Below are 16272 nucleotides of genomic sequence, written 5' to 3' on the forward strand. Positions count from 1 at the left end.
GGAATGTGCTTTGAGAGTAGCACAAATGAACTGACTTGGCAGTCCTTCCACGCATACCCAGTTTCTGCTTAACTCCCCTCTAACCGCCCTCCAGTTTTCTTATTTTCAACAGTAATGGTTCGGTTTGAGTGGATGCCATCTTTCTGTTCATTTTCCTTTCCCAGCTCCGCCTGGAAATGCCAAGAACCTGGGACCTTCTTACGTGCACGGCAGCTACTGAGCCACATTAGCCCTTCCTCAATTACAGCACTGTACAACCCAATAAAAAACGTCATATGGTTGGTGGTAAAACTGCCTGGTCTGGTGCACTGCTTTCCTGTCTGTTCCTCCCTTCCTCTCCACGCACCGCCCAGCTTGGCTGTTCTCCTGCATCATCCACATATACTCAGACCTCAGCCACTACTTCCCCAGTCGCTTGTGAAGGTTCAGCCGACTCAGTTGCCGTCGGATCTTGGGCTGCGCAGGAGGCAGGTAGGTGAGGATGGGCAGCCTGGCGCTGCAATGGCGCGGGTGGCTGCCTGGCTGCGTGCAAGAGGGGCAACAGGGCGCCCTTCCTAGCTTGGCCTCCTGCCTGGGGCTGGTACTTTAGGGCCAATGAAGGTCTGGGTTGCAAAGGAAGCCAGTCCCGAGGCTGCAGCTTGGAAATCTCTCAGGAGATGCTAAGAAAGGGGGATCTGGGACTGCTAAGTCGATCCATCTACTCTGCAAGAAGTGGGAGTGGAGATGGGCACAGCTAGGTGGGGCCACCAACCTCTGTCTCCCCCAAACGCAAGAGGGACGCCCCAGAATCCCTCACAGAGGATACTGCTAAGGCACAGCCTCTTGGATTGCGATCTGCTTCACTGACATCCCTAAAGATATCCCTACCTGAAGTAAACCAGCCTTGCAGCTGTAGTGGGCACAGTTGTCAAGTATTGAGGATGGGGTAACAACTGGAGTATTGCCACAAGGAACCAAGGTGGGTGCACTCTTCCCGCCTTGGATCAAATCTATGCTTCCAGGTGCCATAAGAAAGCTGCAGAGATAGCGCAGGATAGTGCGCTCCCCAGAAATGATTTCTTTCAGCTTCTGCCTTCTGGAAGAAGGTACAGGGTTATAAAGACTAGGGCTAGCCGCCTGAGAAACAGTTTCTACCCAAATACGATTTTGGTTTTAAATGCATTGTAAGGAGTCTCTATGGGAGTATATTGTATTTAAAAATGGGATATCAGAGTTTTTAGGGGGCTAACCAGGTTGGGATAGCTGGGATAGCAGGCTTGTTGGGTTTTGAATGTCTTATGTAGATTTTTCAGTTTCGTTTTTCTGTATGGGACAAAGACAATAAAGATATTGTATCGTATCGTATCGTATCGTATCGTATCGTATCATATCGTATCGTATCGTAAACTTCTGCACTAGCTTACTTTGGGAAGATTTTGCTAGCAAGGAGATAAAGGGATGGGGAAAGTTTACCATATTTTTTGAACATCAGACAATTCAGCTTGAATAGGATACCAAAGAGGACACCTATAGCATCAAGATACATTATTTGAAGGGACGCAGGTGGTGCTGTGGTCTAAACCACTGAGCCTCTTGGGCTTGCTGATAGGAAGGTCAACTGTTTGAATCCCTGTGATGAGGTGAGCTCCCGTTGCTCTGTCCCTGCTCCTCCCAACCTAGCAGTTCGAAAGCATGTCAAAGTGCAAGTAGATAAATAGGTACTGCAGCGGCGCCGTTTCCATGCACTCTGGCACTTGTCACAGTGTCCTGTTGCGTCAGAAGCGGTTTAGTCATGCTGGCCATGACCCGGAAAGCTGTCTGTGGACAAACGCCTGCTCCCTCGGCCTGAAGCGAGATGAGCGCCGCAACCCCATACAGTGGTGCCTCACAAGACGAAAAGAATCCGTTCCGCGAGTCTCTTCGTCTTGCGGTTTTTTCGTCTTGCGAAGCAACCCTATTAGCGGATTAGCGCTATTAGCGGCTTAGCGGCTATTAGCGGCTTAGCAGTTAAGCGGCTATTAGCGGCTTAGCGGCTTAGAAAAAGGGGGGGAAGCAAAAAAAATCGCAAGACTCACAAGACGTTTTCATCTTGCGAAGCAAGCCCACAGAGAAATTCGTCTTGTGAAGCGCCTTGAAAAACGGAAAACCCTTTCGTCTAGCGGGTTTTTTGTCTTGCGAGGCATTCGTCTTGCGGGGCACCACTGTAGTCGCCTTTGACGGGACTTAACTGTCCAGGGGTCTGGACTATGTAAATTATTATTAATAATCTAGTGGTGTCATTGCAAACAAGAAAGGTCAGTGTTCTGCGGCAGAGAAGTAGGAAATCTTCATTCATAGTTTTCATGAGAAATATGCAGCCACTACATCCCTCACAACTCCCTTTGTGCAGGCCTTCACCAACTCTGTGACCTCCATGTGTTATGGACTACAGCTCCCAAAAACCCTTTCATTGGTCAGTAGCCATGGTACTAATTCCAGCTGCCTGAATTCTGTGTGTGTCTCCCTAACAGTTCTGCCACACTACGTTGTGGAGCAGCTGAGCATGGGAGCAGAAAGGCATCATGTACCTTGGAACACTCTATAGAGAACTGATACATATTATTAACACTTTTCTTCCTCCTACCCCACTCCTAAAGAGCAAAGATGGCTGATATAATTCAGATGTGTCCACTGCGTATTGAAGATGATGGGACCCTCTTTTTTGAAGGTAACTCTCACCTGGATTATTTTGGTTTCATTTTCTGCAGAGGTGTTGCTATGGCCATAATCAGAGTCCTACCCCCAAATGCCTATTCAGAGTGGCAGATGGAGGCAGTGGCAAACAGACCTGGTGTCAGCATGGTAATGCTGGTCACCACAGGATCAATCAGTCACACACACACACTTCATAGTTAGTGTGGCTGAGCACGTGCATAATTTCAACGCTCATTTTATTTAAAAAAAAAAAACCATTGTTTTCTACAAGAAAATGGTGCTTAACTGTGTTTAGCATCAGGGCAGCAAGCCTAATTTTATTTTCAACATTGACTGGTAGCAGTTTTCCAGGGTTTCCGATAGGGGTTTCCCAACCCCACCTGGAGATGTCAGGATTGAACCTAGGATGTTAGCTCTACCACTGAGCTATGGCCTTTCCCCACACGGAGCAAGGATGGCACCCAAATTTTAGAGTGAAATTAAGTCATACCTGTTGCCATCTGAAGAGGAGTGTTGGTAACAGACCATTAGGGTAGGAGTGCAAGATTAGCAAATTGCACCGCTAGGACTAAACATGATTAATCCTGATTTGGATCAGGCCCAGTATCTCCAGAGAAAGCATATAAGGCAATAAGGTAATATCTGAAGGAAAATGTATGATGTGGGTTGTGACTCTTTAAAAAAATTAGGCCAATGTTTACACAATAATATAAGCAGAGGGCAAAATAGACAATTGGCTGCCCTTGTTGGTGAGCGATTCAGGGGCTGTTCTCCACTGCCTGTGGGTACTCAATATATTTCTGTTGGTAGCAACACTTATCAGCACTTAGGAAACAATCTGTGGTTCAGTGGTAGAGCTCCCCTTTGCCATGGTTAAGTCCTAAATTCAGCACTCGGTACCTCTAATTAAAAGATTCCTTGTAGCCTGGCTGCAAACTAGGAGATCAAACTGCCTGTCAACCTACACATCAGTGGGCTAGATGGACCAAGTGGTTTGATGCAGCAAAGAGAGGGCGGTGAGAAACCTTCTGCTATGGAATTAGGAAATTCTGTTTCCTTGTTTCCAAGGTCCCCCTCCCTCTGTTGAAATTGGGCTTGAAAGAAGTGTTCTCTTGTAGCCAATGCTACAGGCTGTGGTATGTGTTTGGATGTTGTGTGCAGTGCCTGCTGTTTCTCCAATTTGCAAATACAGTGGTACCTTGGGTTACAGATGCTTCAGGTTACAGACTCTGCTAACCCAGAAATAGTACCTCGGGTTAAAAACTTTGCTTCAGGATGAGAACACAAATTGTGCTCCAGCGGTGCGGCAGCAACAGGAGTGGTACCTCAGGTTAAGAACAGTTTCAGGTTAAAGATAGACAAAGACTGGAAGGTGTTTAAAGGATACTTGCAAAATCATATTGAAAAATCAGAACTCCTATTAGAATAAATGGGTTCCGTTATAAATACCGCAATACTAAATAAGATGGATAACAATGTGTAATAGAAAAAGAAGTAGAAAAGTTGGTTTAAAAGTATGTGAAAGAAAGTAAGAGAAGTGGAAAGAAATTGCAATTGGGTAGATTGGAAGTCTAACACAAGGGTGGGGTGAGGGGTGGGGGGTGGGAAAAGGAAGTATCTGTGGCATTGAGTGTGGGTATGTATGAATATTTTTAAGGAGTGTATGAAATGTATGTTTGTTTGTATATTTGTAATATGTATGTATTAATGTTGAATTATTTTAATAATAAAATATTTAAAAAGAACAGTTTCAGGTTAAGAATGGACCTCCAGAACGAATTAAGTTCTTAACCCGAGGTACCACTGTATGCCCACAGGCAGGGGCAGCCCACCCATGAGGCAAGATGAGGCACCCACCTCAGATGGCAGGATCCTTGGGGCAGCAGATCTGGCGTCCAAGAAATGCATCACCTGCTGCTGCTGCCATGGTAGCAGCAACAGCTGTGGCATGCTCCTTGGAGGCCAGATCCGTTGCCTTCTTGGCAGCTCCTCCACAGTAACCTCTTGGCAAATAGAAGGCAGTTTTGGTGCCACAATGTAGATCTTTATCCCCTCCGTTCCTGATGTAGATCTCCATTTACTCCTTCTTCCCTTTTTGGCTGGGGGTTGTGGTTTACCTCAGGAGTCAAAATGTCCTGGGCCAGCCCTGCCTATAGGCCCCAAAGGGTTGACAACCCCTGTTCTAATCAAATTGGTAATAGGCCGGGGGGGGGGGGGAATAAATATTAATTCCTTTGTATCCAGTGGGATGGGGGTATAGAATACACCCAGCTAGCAAATAATCAATTGTCTGGATGCACTCTAACAACATTTTCCCATTCTCTCCCTACTCTGTTCGTGGTTTGGCTGGAACAGAAGATGAAGGTAGTTGTAAATTCTCTGTTATAAATTACTCAACAAACAAGAGTTGTGCCAATGTTTTGTGGTGTTACACTTTTGTATGGAGAATTGCGGCTTTATGGGATAGGTGGTTCCCCCCCCCCTTTAATCAAATGCTGTGGAAAATCAATATTGGGCCATTTCCTCACTGTCAACTTTGCTTTCTAACTTCAGCAATGAATTAATAATAAGTGGTTTCACACGCCCAGCTGAACATCACATAGCAAGAATGGCCGTGGTTTCGTGCAAGACATGATGCAAAGCCACCAAACTTTCAGTAAATTAAATCACATATAACAGCACAGCCAATCAGATTTATGCACCAATATCACAGCAATTATATACAGCAGTGTTTCCCAACCTTTTTTGGGCAAAGGCACACTTGTTTCATGAAAAAAATCTCGAGGCACACCACCATTAGAAAATGTTTAAAAAATTAACTCTGTGCCTATATTGACTATATATACAGTGGTGCCCCGCAAGACGAATGCCTCGCAAGACTGAAAACCCGCAAGACGAAAGGGTTTTCCGTTTTTTGAGGCACTTCGCAAGATGAATTTCCCTATGGGCTTGCTTCGCAAGAAGAAAGCCTATAGGGAAATCTCCAGGGACCTCTTTTAAATGCTGGCGGTGGGGAGCAAAGCCTTCCCCCCCTCCGGCCTTCAGAAGAAGTCCAGGAAGGCCGGCGGGGGCCGAAAGGCTTTGCTCCCCACCGCCAGCATTTTAAAAGCAGTCCGGGATAGCAGGGAAGCGCTTCCCGCTATCCTGGACGGCTTTTGAAGGCAGGCGGGGGGAGCAAAGACTTTTGTTCCCCCGCCCGCCTTCAGAAGAGGTCCAGGACCTCTTCTGAAGGCTGGCGGGGGGTGAAAGTCTTTGCTCCCCCCTGCCTGCCTTCCCGGGAGAGCGGAGAAACGCAGCGTGTTTCTCCGCTGTCCCGGACAGCTTTTGAAGGCAGGCAGAGGGGAGCAAAGACTTTCGCCCCCCGCCCGCATTCAGAAGAGGTCCAGGACCTCTTCTGAAGGCGGGCGGGGGGCAAAAGTCCTTGCTCCCCCCCGCCTGCCTTCCCGGGAGAGCGGAGAAAAGCAGCGTGTTTCTCCGCTGTCCTGGACGGCTTTTGAAGGCAGGCGGGGGGAGCAAAGACTTTCGCCCCCCGCCCGCCTTCAGAAGAGGTCCAGGACCTCTTCTGAAGGCTGGCGGGGGGCAAAAGTCTTTGCTCCCCCTGCCTGCCTTCCCGGGAGAGCGTAGAAACGCAGCACGTTTCTCCTCTGTCCCGGACGACTTTTGAAGGGGGGGAGCAAAGACTTTCCGCTCTCCCGGGAAGGCAGGCACGGGGGAGCAAAGACCTTTGCCCCCCGCCCGCCTTCAGAAGAGGCCCTGGACCTCTTCTGAAGGCGGGCGGGGGGCGAAAGTCTTTGCTCCCCTCTGCCTGCCTTCAAAAGCTGTCCGGGACAGCGGAGAAACACGCTGCGTTTCTCCGCTCTCCCGGGAAGGCAGGCAGGGGGGAGCAAAGAGGTCCTGGACCTCTTCTGAAGGCGGGCGGGGGGCAAAAGTCTAATTCTAATTTCAATGAGTGTGCCCTCCCACGGCACACCAGGCAACGTCTCGCGGCACACTAGTGTGCCGCCGAACACCGGTTGGGAAACACTGATATACAGTGCTGTGTTACCCAAGACAAAAGAACAAAAAATAATAATCAAGAGGTGGAACCGATGTAGTTCAAAGATTATAATCCTAGTCCAGAATTATGGATTATTAAACTGAGAACAAGTGTTGTGACCACATCTTTCATGGTCAATCCTCACTCAGCTTCAGCCCATCAGTCATGTCTTATTGCCAGTGTTTCCCCTTACTTCCGAATAGGGAAATTGTGGTTTAATTTCCATTTATAAAACAGGATATGAAACCAGGGTTAGTGAGTGGTTTCATATCCTTTCTGGCTAGGAGCAGTGCTCCGAGTTTCCCAGTTCAGGTGTAATGGGAAACCGCGGCTTAATACTCAGAAATGATCTCAGAAGAGGAGAGGAAGAACAGTGCTTACACATGGTGTAATAAAATATGGTTGGGGAGGGGACAAGATCTAGGCCTGCTAAAAATACTGATTCAAGGGTGAACCTGCCTGAAGAAAAGTTAATTCAACATTCAAGGGTTAGAAAATGGCCCCACTTCGCAAAGGATTTTGGGTACAATATTCAATTTGAAGACTGGGAAAAATTGTGGAAAGATCATATAAAATTTACGGCATGTACATCACTGAAAGAGAATGTGATGAAAATGTTTTACAGATGGTATATGACACCTGTAAAATTAGCAAAGATGTATAAGGTTGATAACAAATGTTGGAAATGCAAAGATAAAGAAGGGACATTCTTTCATCAGTGGTGGGAATGTAAGAAAGTGAAAAGTTTTTGGGAAATGATATATAATGAGCTGAAAAAAATGTTAAGATACACTTTTGTGAAAAAACCCGAAGCCTTTCTTTTAGGTATTGTAGGAAAGGACATAGGAAAAAGGGACTGCAAGCTTTTTCAATATGCTGTAACGGCAGCCAGAATCCTGTTGGCTCAGAAGTGGAAACAAGAGGAGATACCGACGATAGAAGAATGGAGATCAAAAGTGATAGACTATGCAGAATTGGATAAATTAACTGGGAAAATCAGATATACTAAAGACCAAAAGTTCATCGAGGACTGGGGAAAATTTGTGGATTATCTGAAAAATATATGTGGTGTAAACACAACGCTAGTGGGATTTAAAGAGGCACTGTAAATAAAAATAAGTATTGTTTATTGGAAATAATGGGAGTAAGGAGGAATAATGGCAATACGAAAGAAAGGAATGTGCATTAAAGGTATAAATATGGATGATTGTCAGAGACGCTGAAGGAAGTCAAAAATAGTCATAATTTGTTGTATGCGGGATTAAATGAATAATTGGATGGAAATTTATAAAATGCAAATAAAAAAATTATAAAAAAAGAAAATGTCCCCACTTCAAAGCACTCATGTGGGGTGCAATTATTATTATTATTATTATTATTATTATTATTATTATTAATGTATTTATACCCCAGCCACTCTGGGCGGCTCCCAACAGAATATTAAAAACACAATAAAACCTCAAACATTACAAACTTCCCCAAACAATTACTTTCTGGAAGAGAAAAATCTACAGCCCTCCTTCTGAATCCACATTTATCATGTCTCTTGAAAGGTTTAGAAGCAGACAGCTTTAAAAAATCTGAAAAATGCAAGGCAGCACAGATCTTCCGAAACCAAGAAAATCATGTGCTTATTGTGAGACCAGAGGATGATGCTGATGCCATGGCAGCATTTGAGCCTATGACAGACGAAGAAATGATAAACGGTACAGTAATACTTCCAACCCTTCCTTGAAGTCTGAACCGGTTTCACCTATCCCACCTTATTTTTTCTCTTGCTTCATGTATTCAGGAACAAAATAAACCATTTAAAAACAACAACGACAGGTGTGTACAGTTAGGTTGCTCATTAGGAAATAGCTTTGTAAGTATAAGAGAAGTTTAATAATGGAACAAGTTGTGCAAGGGGAGTTGTGAATCCATTGCAGTTTTTAAAGACAACCTATATTAAACAGGAAATGCATTTGGAGCACACTGATAGTTAAAAACCACTACAGTAGTTGTCTTACAAGGTGCACTGAGCTATACCTGTAAATGTTCATAGCTCTGCCACCACATCCCTCTTTGATGAAATACAGAAAAACAACTTTTGGGGGGAATCACAAGTAAAAGGGTACTACAGTGATACCTTGGTTCTCAAACGCCTTGGTACTCAAACAACTTGGAACCCAAATACTGCAAACCTGGGAGTGCTCCGGTTTGCGAACTTTTTTCAGAAGCCAAACGTGCTCCGGTTTGAGTGTTACGCTTCTGTTTTGAGTGTTACGCTGACAATTTGAGTGCCACACTTCTGCTTTTAGTGTTATGCTGAGGACTGTCTGGTTTTGCTACTTATTTTGCATTTTTGTTTTTGCAGCTCTTTTTTGTTTTGTGTCTGTGTCTGTGTGGAACCCAATTCAGCTACTGATTGATTGATTGATTGATTGATTGATTGAGTGACTGCAGTACATTGTTTACTGCTTTCATTTTATGGATCAATGTCCTCGTTAAACAGTAAAATTCATGTTAAATTGCTGTTTCAGGGGTTGTTTTTGAAAGTCTGGAACAAATTAATCCATTTTGCATTACTTTCTATGGGAAAGCACGCCTTGGTTTTTGGAACGCTTTGGTTTTGGAATGGACTTCCAGAACGGGTTAAGTTTGAGAACCAACGGGTTAAGTTTGAGAACTGTATTGTGCTCATGACCTGCTTCTGAGCTTCCCATTAGAACATCTGGTTAACTAACATGAGAACAACATGCTGGAGTAGATGGAGTCTGACCCAGCAGCACACCTAAGTTCAAACTGTGGGGAAATGATCATATTTCATGTTCTTAAAAAACCATCAGTTTTATGCAGATCTCTGGTCAGCCCCCACTGCCACCTGATTCAACTTGTCTTAAGCAAGCGACCTCTGCTTGCTCTTGTAGAAGTGTTGAATATTTGCTCCAGCCTTCACTAAAAACAAGGCAGAAACCATCGGTTAATCACACAAAGGCCACATGCTCTTGTTGTTGTTGTTGTTTAGTCGTTTAGTCGTGTCCGACTCTTCGTGACCCCATGGACCAGAGCACGCCAGGCACTCCTGTCTTCCACTGCCTCCCACAGTTTGGTCAAACTCATGCTGGTAGCTTTGAGAACACTGTCCAACCATCTCGTCCTCTGTCGTCCCCTTCTCCTTGTGCCCTCCATCTTTCCCAACATCAGGGTCTTTTCCAGGGAGTCCTCTCTTCTCATGAGGTGGCCAAAGTATTGGAGCCTCAACTTCAGGATCTGTCCTTCCAGTGAACACTCAGGGCTGATTTCCTTAATAATGGATAGGTTTGATCTTCTTGCAGTCCATGGGACTCTCAAGAGTCTCCCCTACTGCTGATCAAATGCTTTTGAGTCGCCAACACAAGGTTACACACTTCTGAGGTTTCTTGGTGCAGAAATCCAGCATGCTGAATACATCACATCTTACTGAAGTTGTGCCCATTTAATCATAGGGAAGGGGTGATGAATGATGTTGACAGTAGGCGATAAACCTCAAGGAAAGTGGTGCAATTGTAGGCACTCAGCTCTGAGGCTTTGTTAGCCACCGCTAGAGACTTTTTCAAAAGGTGCCCAATTGTCCTTTGTGCGCAGAACCTGGAATCTCGTTGAATATTCACATTTACCAAGACAGCAACCTGAGAGGACTGCCAGTGGCCTTCAGCACAAAGTGGAACGGTGAAACTTACATCATGCAAATCGTGAAAGACGGTAGCAACATGAGGGTGGTGTTTAGGGTAAGCCACTGCCAATTGCCATAAGGACTCACTTTTAAAGTTCTGTACCTTTAATGCTGCAGCCTTGTTGACTCTCTAGGAGGTAATTGCACAGGTCAAAAAGGGATGGATGAGGAATTGGCTGAGTGATCTTTTTACAGCAGACTGACCCAGTTTGACAGTCCCAAACTTCCTTGTGCATTGGAACATATACGTTCCAAAAATACATATGCTATGATTAAAATGTGTATAAGACGTATATTTCACAGGAAAGTGCATGAAAAGAATTGAAATTCATGTATTTTAAGAAAACACATAAAATAATATGTGTCATTTATTAATATTATTTAATTTATGATTTTCAGTTATATACATTTCAATAGTTTTACAATCATTTTAACATTTCAAAACCCGACTGCCTTCCTCTTCTTTCTGCGGTTCCTTAAATTTATTAGCTCGATATAGTTCTGTATAAAAACTCATAAATTAATCTCTTATTTCTTTAGGGTTTTTCCACAACTCTGCCTCCTATATTAATTTTATTTATACAGGATTTTCCTTGTCTTTTCTTTATTTGCCATGCTAATAGTTTCCCTGGTTTATTAGCCTGTTTGAATTGTTTCTGTTTTAAATATTTAATTTCCCACTCTATTTCTTGAAATATTATCATTGAGAACTGTGTTTGCAATATCTTAATATCCTGTTTCACAATCTCTTTTCAAGGGGAGTTTATTATTCTTTTTCTTTTCTTTTTATTTATTCTCAGGCTTCTTGCTTTTTCAACTCTCTCTTCTTTTTTTGGTATGCGGTACAAAATCCTTTCCCAATCTTTTATTAATCAAAATCCTTCTGCGTTTCTTCGCAATGTGTGTTTCCTGGAGGCAAATCATGTCCAAATTTAACTTTTTTTTCTGTATTAGCCATGATTTTATCAACAAAGGTTTTTTTAAAAAAAGGTTCAAAATTAGTTATTATTTTAAATAATAAGTACAAAATGGGGCAGAATGGACCAATGATTGAGCACCAATGTAAGTGAAATGGGACTAACTTTGGAAAAGCCCAGTAAAACATTATAAGTAGATTAAATAATAGTAGTCCCATTTGTCTCTGTCCATATGCTCAAGTAACACAGAAAAAGCAGGTTCACATGTAACACCAAACCAGTTTTTCCCAACCGTCATATGCATACCAACTTCTCAATCCAGGTTTCAGATCCTGGTTTCATGGACATTCACAAACCATGGTTTGTGTGATAGCACAAATTCAGATATCACAACAAACCATGGTTTGTTGCATTACATCTCACTGTACACAATCACGGCTAGAGCATGGAGCGACCAGGGCCAAGTCATGGTCATGTGAAACTGTCTGATGAGCATCTACAGTGTTGCATTTTCCATGTGAGTTACATATCAAAGTATTAACCAGTTCCCAGAACTACTTGCAGTGACGGGATCCTATTGCTTGAGTCTACTCTCCAACAAGGGTCTTAAATTACAGAGAGGCATATTTAATTCAAACACTGAGAAGCCTTCCTAAACTGGCTGTTTAGCATGGGATCTCTCTGGGCTTCTTTTGCCTCTGTGTTTGGTGGTTTGATCAAGGCCTTGCTTCAGACACTATTTGCAAGATTCTGAACTTTCTTTAAGATAATACATTTCTAATCTTTCTTCTTTGCAGCCAAGAGACGTCCCAGAATTCATTCCAGGAGAAAAAAGTGATATGCTATTCTTCAAAACCCCATTTTCCAAAGCTGACAGACAATTCTACAGATTTGAGTCCTCACTGGAGCAAGGCTACTTCCTTGCCTTTGAGAGAAATGAGAGGAACAGAGTCACACAACTGGTGATAAAGAGAATAGATGGAATAGACGAGTCTATAAAGCTACATACTTCCCCACTTCCCAGAAGAAAAATATAACCATCGCAAGAAAAACATAAGCAAAAAAATACTAGAAATGGAATACAAACAAACAATGCAAACAAGTAAAACAAATAATATAGAATACCGATACTGTAATGAAAAACATCACATCCCTAATAGATAAATTTTGGAATATCTATATAACACACTGCAGAGCCCCGAAGGAAAAACACACAAGGTTTATAGGATCGCGGGATTTGCAGTATAAAGAAATATTTTGTTATAAAGCTCTCTGTGTCACTTTTCTAAGCGGCTGTTTCATGACTGTGAATGCTATATGCAATTTGAGTTGATGAATATTTTTGTACAGAGTATTTTGGACTAAGGCCTACTATTCAGTGCTCCTGAGAAAGTTGCGTAATAAAATGCATTGGGCATTTTATAACTCTTAGTAAAGTTTCCTGCATCCTCATACCATTTTGAGTCTTGCCTTTTTCTCATGCATTTGTGTTCCTGCCCATGATTAACCAATATAGATGTACAATAAGCCATTTTTTAGCAGATGAGATCCACCTAGTCCGGAACCAGCTGAGGTATCAAATATGGGCCTTTGCCAGCTAGAAACCTAAAATCCTTTTACTGGAGATTGACCCCAGAACTTCCTCAGTGTGCTCTACAGACGCTGAAATAATTATGTCATTCACACAAAGAAGTTTATGTGCAAGAAAGTGCTTCCTCATTGTAATAACCAGATACACTCACAATGACTCATTTATGACCATCTCTGTCGCCTTATCCTTGAAAAATGTAAGCATCTAGTCACATTTTCACAGAGACAAGTAAATAAAACAGCTCTGTAACAAAATGTATCCCGTTTTTAAAAGGGTCCAACTTATTATTAAGAACCATTCCTATCAGTTTAAAAACAGCAGGTTGACCTCCCCACTACAAGTTTCAACATTTGTCACCAAAGAAATATATTTATGCAACAAAATCTACCACTTAAGCAAAAGCAACTATGAACAATAGATTTTCTTCCTGAGAAAAATTGACTGTGTGAAGGTGACAGACTGGGGAAATCTCTTGCAGCTGCAAATCAACACATGCTGTGAAGACCTTGATAAACATGGATCAATTTAGATGTTACCCTATTAAAAACACAGCATATTTGATTTAAACCAGTTTCTGTTTGAATGTCACCTTGTTTACTTATAGCTAGTTTATTATGATTTTTAAAGTGTGTTTTTCTAACCTGCTTTTATAAATCAACACAACATTTAAAAACTCATTCAAACTCCTGCACATCTTCAAGTCCGCACCACACAAAGGAAATACTGCAAAGATTCCAAAGCAGCCTTTACCAAGCTGGTGCCCTCCAGATGTTTTGACTACAACACCCATCAGCCACAGCTAGCTGGCTGTGGCTGATGGGTGTTGTAGTCCAAAACATCTGGAGCATAACCAGCTTGATGAAGGCGGCTCTAAAAATTCCATTTAATGCACCAAATGAAGAGGCTAGAAGCAACACCACTCAAGGAAAGAGCCAAAATTAATGATGACACAGCCCTTCTCCAAAGGCAATACAGGAACTTATTATGAAACCATTTCACTTTTAGTGTGTGTGTTTGCACAGACAATTTGCATGAAGACTACAAAGTTAAGTATTGTAACAATTTAAGTAACATGCAGATAATTTGCTCTCAGTTTGTTATACACTTTAAGAGTGGTAGCAAAATATTTAGCTGCCTTCTCTGTCACGAAAGGTGTAGTATCTGCTAATAGTTCTGTGATTGTAGGTTGTTTTAAACGGTTTTTTATACAGTGGTACCTCGGGTCACATACACTTCATGTTACAGTTACAGATAGGTAGCCGTGTTGGTCTGCCATGGTCAAAACAAAATAAAAAAATTCCTTCCAGTAGCACCTTAAAGACCAACTGAGTTAGTTCTAGGTATGAGCTTTCGTGTGCATGCACACTTCTTCAGATACACTGAAACAGAAGTCACCGGACCTTTCTATATAGTGAGAAGGTGGGGAGGGGTATTACTCAGAAGGGTGGTGGGAATGGGTGATTGGCAGATAGCTGCGATGAGCCTGTTGATGACTCTTAACGACTGCAATAGGTCTAACAGGAAAAAGCAAGGGGTGAGAAGGTGAAAAATGGCTTTGTCATGTATAATGAGATAAGAATCCAATGTCTTTGTTCAAACCAGGTCTCTCCATAGTTTTAAGTTTGGTGATAAGTTGCAATTCAGCAGCTTCTCTTTCCAGTCTATTTCTGAAATTCCTTTGTAATAGAATAGCTACTTTGAGATCTTGTATAGAATGTCCTGGGAGATTGAAGTGTTCTCCTACTGGTTTTTCTGTCTTGTGGTTCCTGATGTCGGATTTATGTCCGTTTATTCTTTGGCGTAAGGTCTGGCCTGTTTGTCCAATATAGAGAGCTGAAGGACACTGTTGGCATTTTATGGCATACACAATGTTAGACGATGAGCAATTAAATAGTCCCGAGATGGTATGTGTGATGTTGTTGGGGCCAGTAATGGTGTTGTCCGGGTGTATGTGGCAGCAAAGTTGGCATCTGGGTTTATTGCAGGCTCTGGTGCCAGTGTCCGTGTTAAGTCTGGTTATAGTATTATTGTGGGTTAGGAGTTGTTTAAGATTGGGGGGCTGTCTGGAGGCAATGAAAGGTCTTCCTCCCAGAGCTTGAGAAAGAGAACTGTCATTGTCCAGGAGAGGTTGTAGATCTCTGATGATGCGTTGTACTGTTTTAACTTGGGAGCTGTATGTGATGACTAGAGGTGTTCTGTTATTTTCTTTTTTGGGTCTGTCTTGCAGCAAGTTCTCTCTGGGTATCAGTCTGGCTCTGTTGATTTGTTGTCTAACTTCATCTGCTGGGTATTTTAGTTCTAAAAAGGTTTGCTGTAGATCTCTTAGGTGAGAGTCTCTGTCTGTAGAATTGGAGCAGATGCGGCTGTAACGTAGTAGCCTGTAGTGCCTGGCTACTACGTTACAGCCGCATCTGCTCCAATTCTACAGACAGAGACTCTCACCTAAGAGATCTACAGCAAACCTTTTTAGAACTAAAATACCCAGCAGATGAAGTTAGACAACAAATCAACAGAGCCAGACTGATACCCAGAGAGAACTTGCTGCAAGACAGACCCAAAAAAGAAAATAACAGAACACCTCTAGTCATCACATACAGCTCCCAAGTTAAAACAGTACAACGCATCATCAGAGATCTACAACCTCTCCTGGACAATGACAGTTCTCTTTCTCAAGCTCTGGGAGGAAGACCTTTCATTGCCTCCAGACAGCCCCCCAATCTTAAACAACTCCTAACCCACAATAATACTATAACCAGACTTAACACGGACACTGGCACCAGAGCCTGCAATAAACCCAGATGCCAACTTTGCTGCCACATACACCCGGACAACACCATTACTGGCCCCAACAACATCACACATACCATCTCGGGACTATTTAATTGCTCATCGTCTAACATTGTGTATGCCATAAAATGCCAACAGTGTCCTTCAGCTCTCTATATTGGACAAACAGGCCAGACCTTACGCCAAAGAATAAACGGACATAAATCCGACATCAGGAACCACAAGACAGAAAAACCAGTAGGAGAACACTTCAATCTCCCAGGACATTCTATACAAGATCTCAAAGTAGCTATTCTATTACAAAGGAATTTCAGAAATAGACTGGAAAGAGAAGCTGCTGAATTGCAACTTATCACCAAACTTAAAACTATGGAGAGACCTGGTTTGAACAAAGACATTGGATTCTTATCTCATTATACATGACAAAGCCATTTTTCACCTTCTCACCCCTTGCTTTTTCCTGTTAGACCTATTGCAGTCGTTAAGAGTCGTCAACAGGCTCATCGCAGCTATCTGCCAATCACCCATTCCCACCACCCTTCTGAGTAATACCCCTCCCCACCTTCTCACTATA

At 42.8% G+C, this 16272-nt stretch overlaps 1 protein-coding gene and 1 long non-coding RNA gene across 3 annotated transcripts in view; one reads left to right on the plus strand and one right to left on the minus strand.

Annotated features, from left to right (window-relative positions):
• Window positions 1-16272, minus strand: part of BCO2 (beta-carotene oxygenase 2) — a 71558-nt gene that overhangs the window by 43296 nt on the left and 11990 nt on the right. The gene's annotated exons all lie outside the window — the stretch shown is intronic.
• On the plus strand, window positions 4929-12777 carry LOC309331905. Of its 2 annotated transcripts, XR_014151999.1 has the most exons (4): window positions 4929-5037; window positions 8263-8415; window positions 10316-10458; window positions 12118-12777. It is a non-coding gene; the product is annotated as an uncharacterized lncRNA (long non-coding RNA). The 2 variants fall into 2 exon arrangements; XR_014152000.1 differs by lacking the exon at window positions 4929-5037 and having other exon boundaries at window positions 8254-8415.

The sequence above is a fragment of the Podarcis erhardii genome, assembly GCF_964252035.2.
Source record: "Podarcis erhardii genome assembly, chromosome: 16".
Taxonomy (NCBI): Eukaryota; Metazoa; Chordata; class Lepidosauria; order Squamata; family Lacertidae; genus Podarcis; species Podarcis erhardii.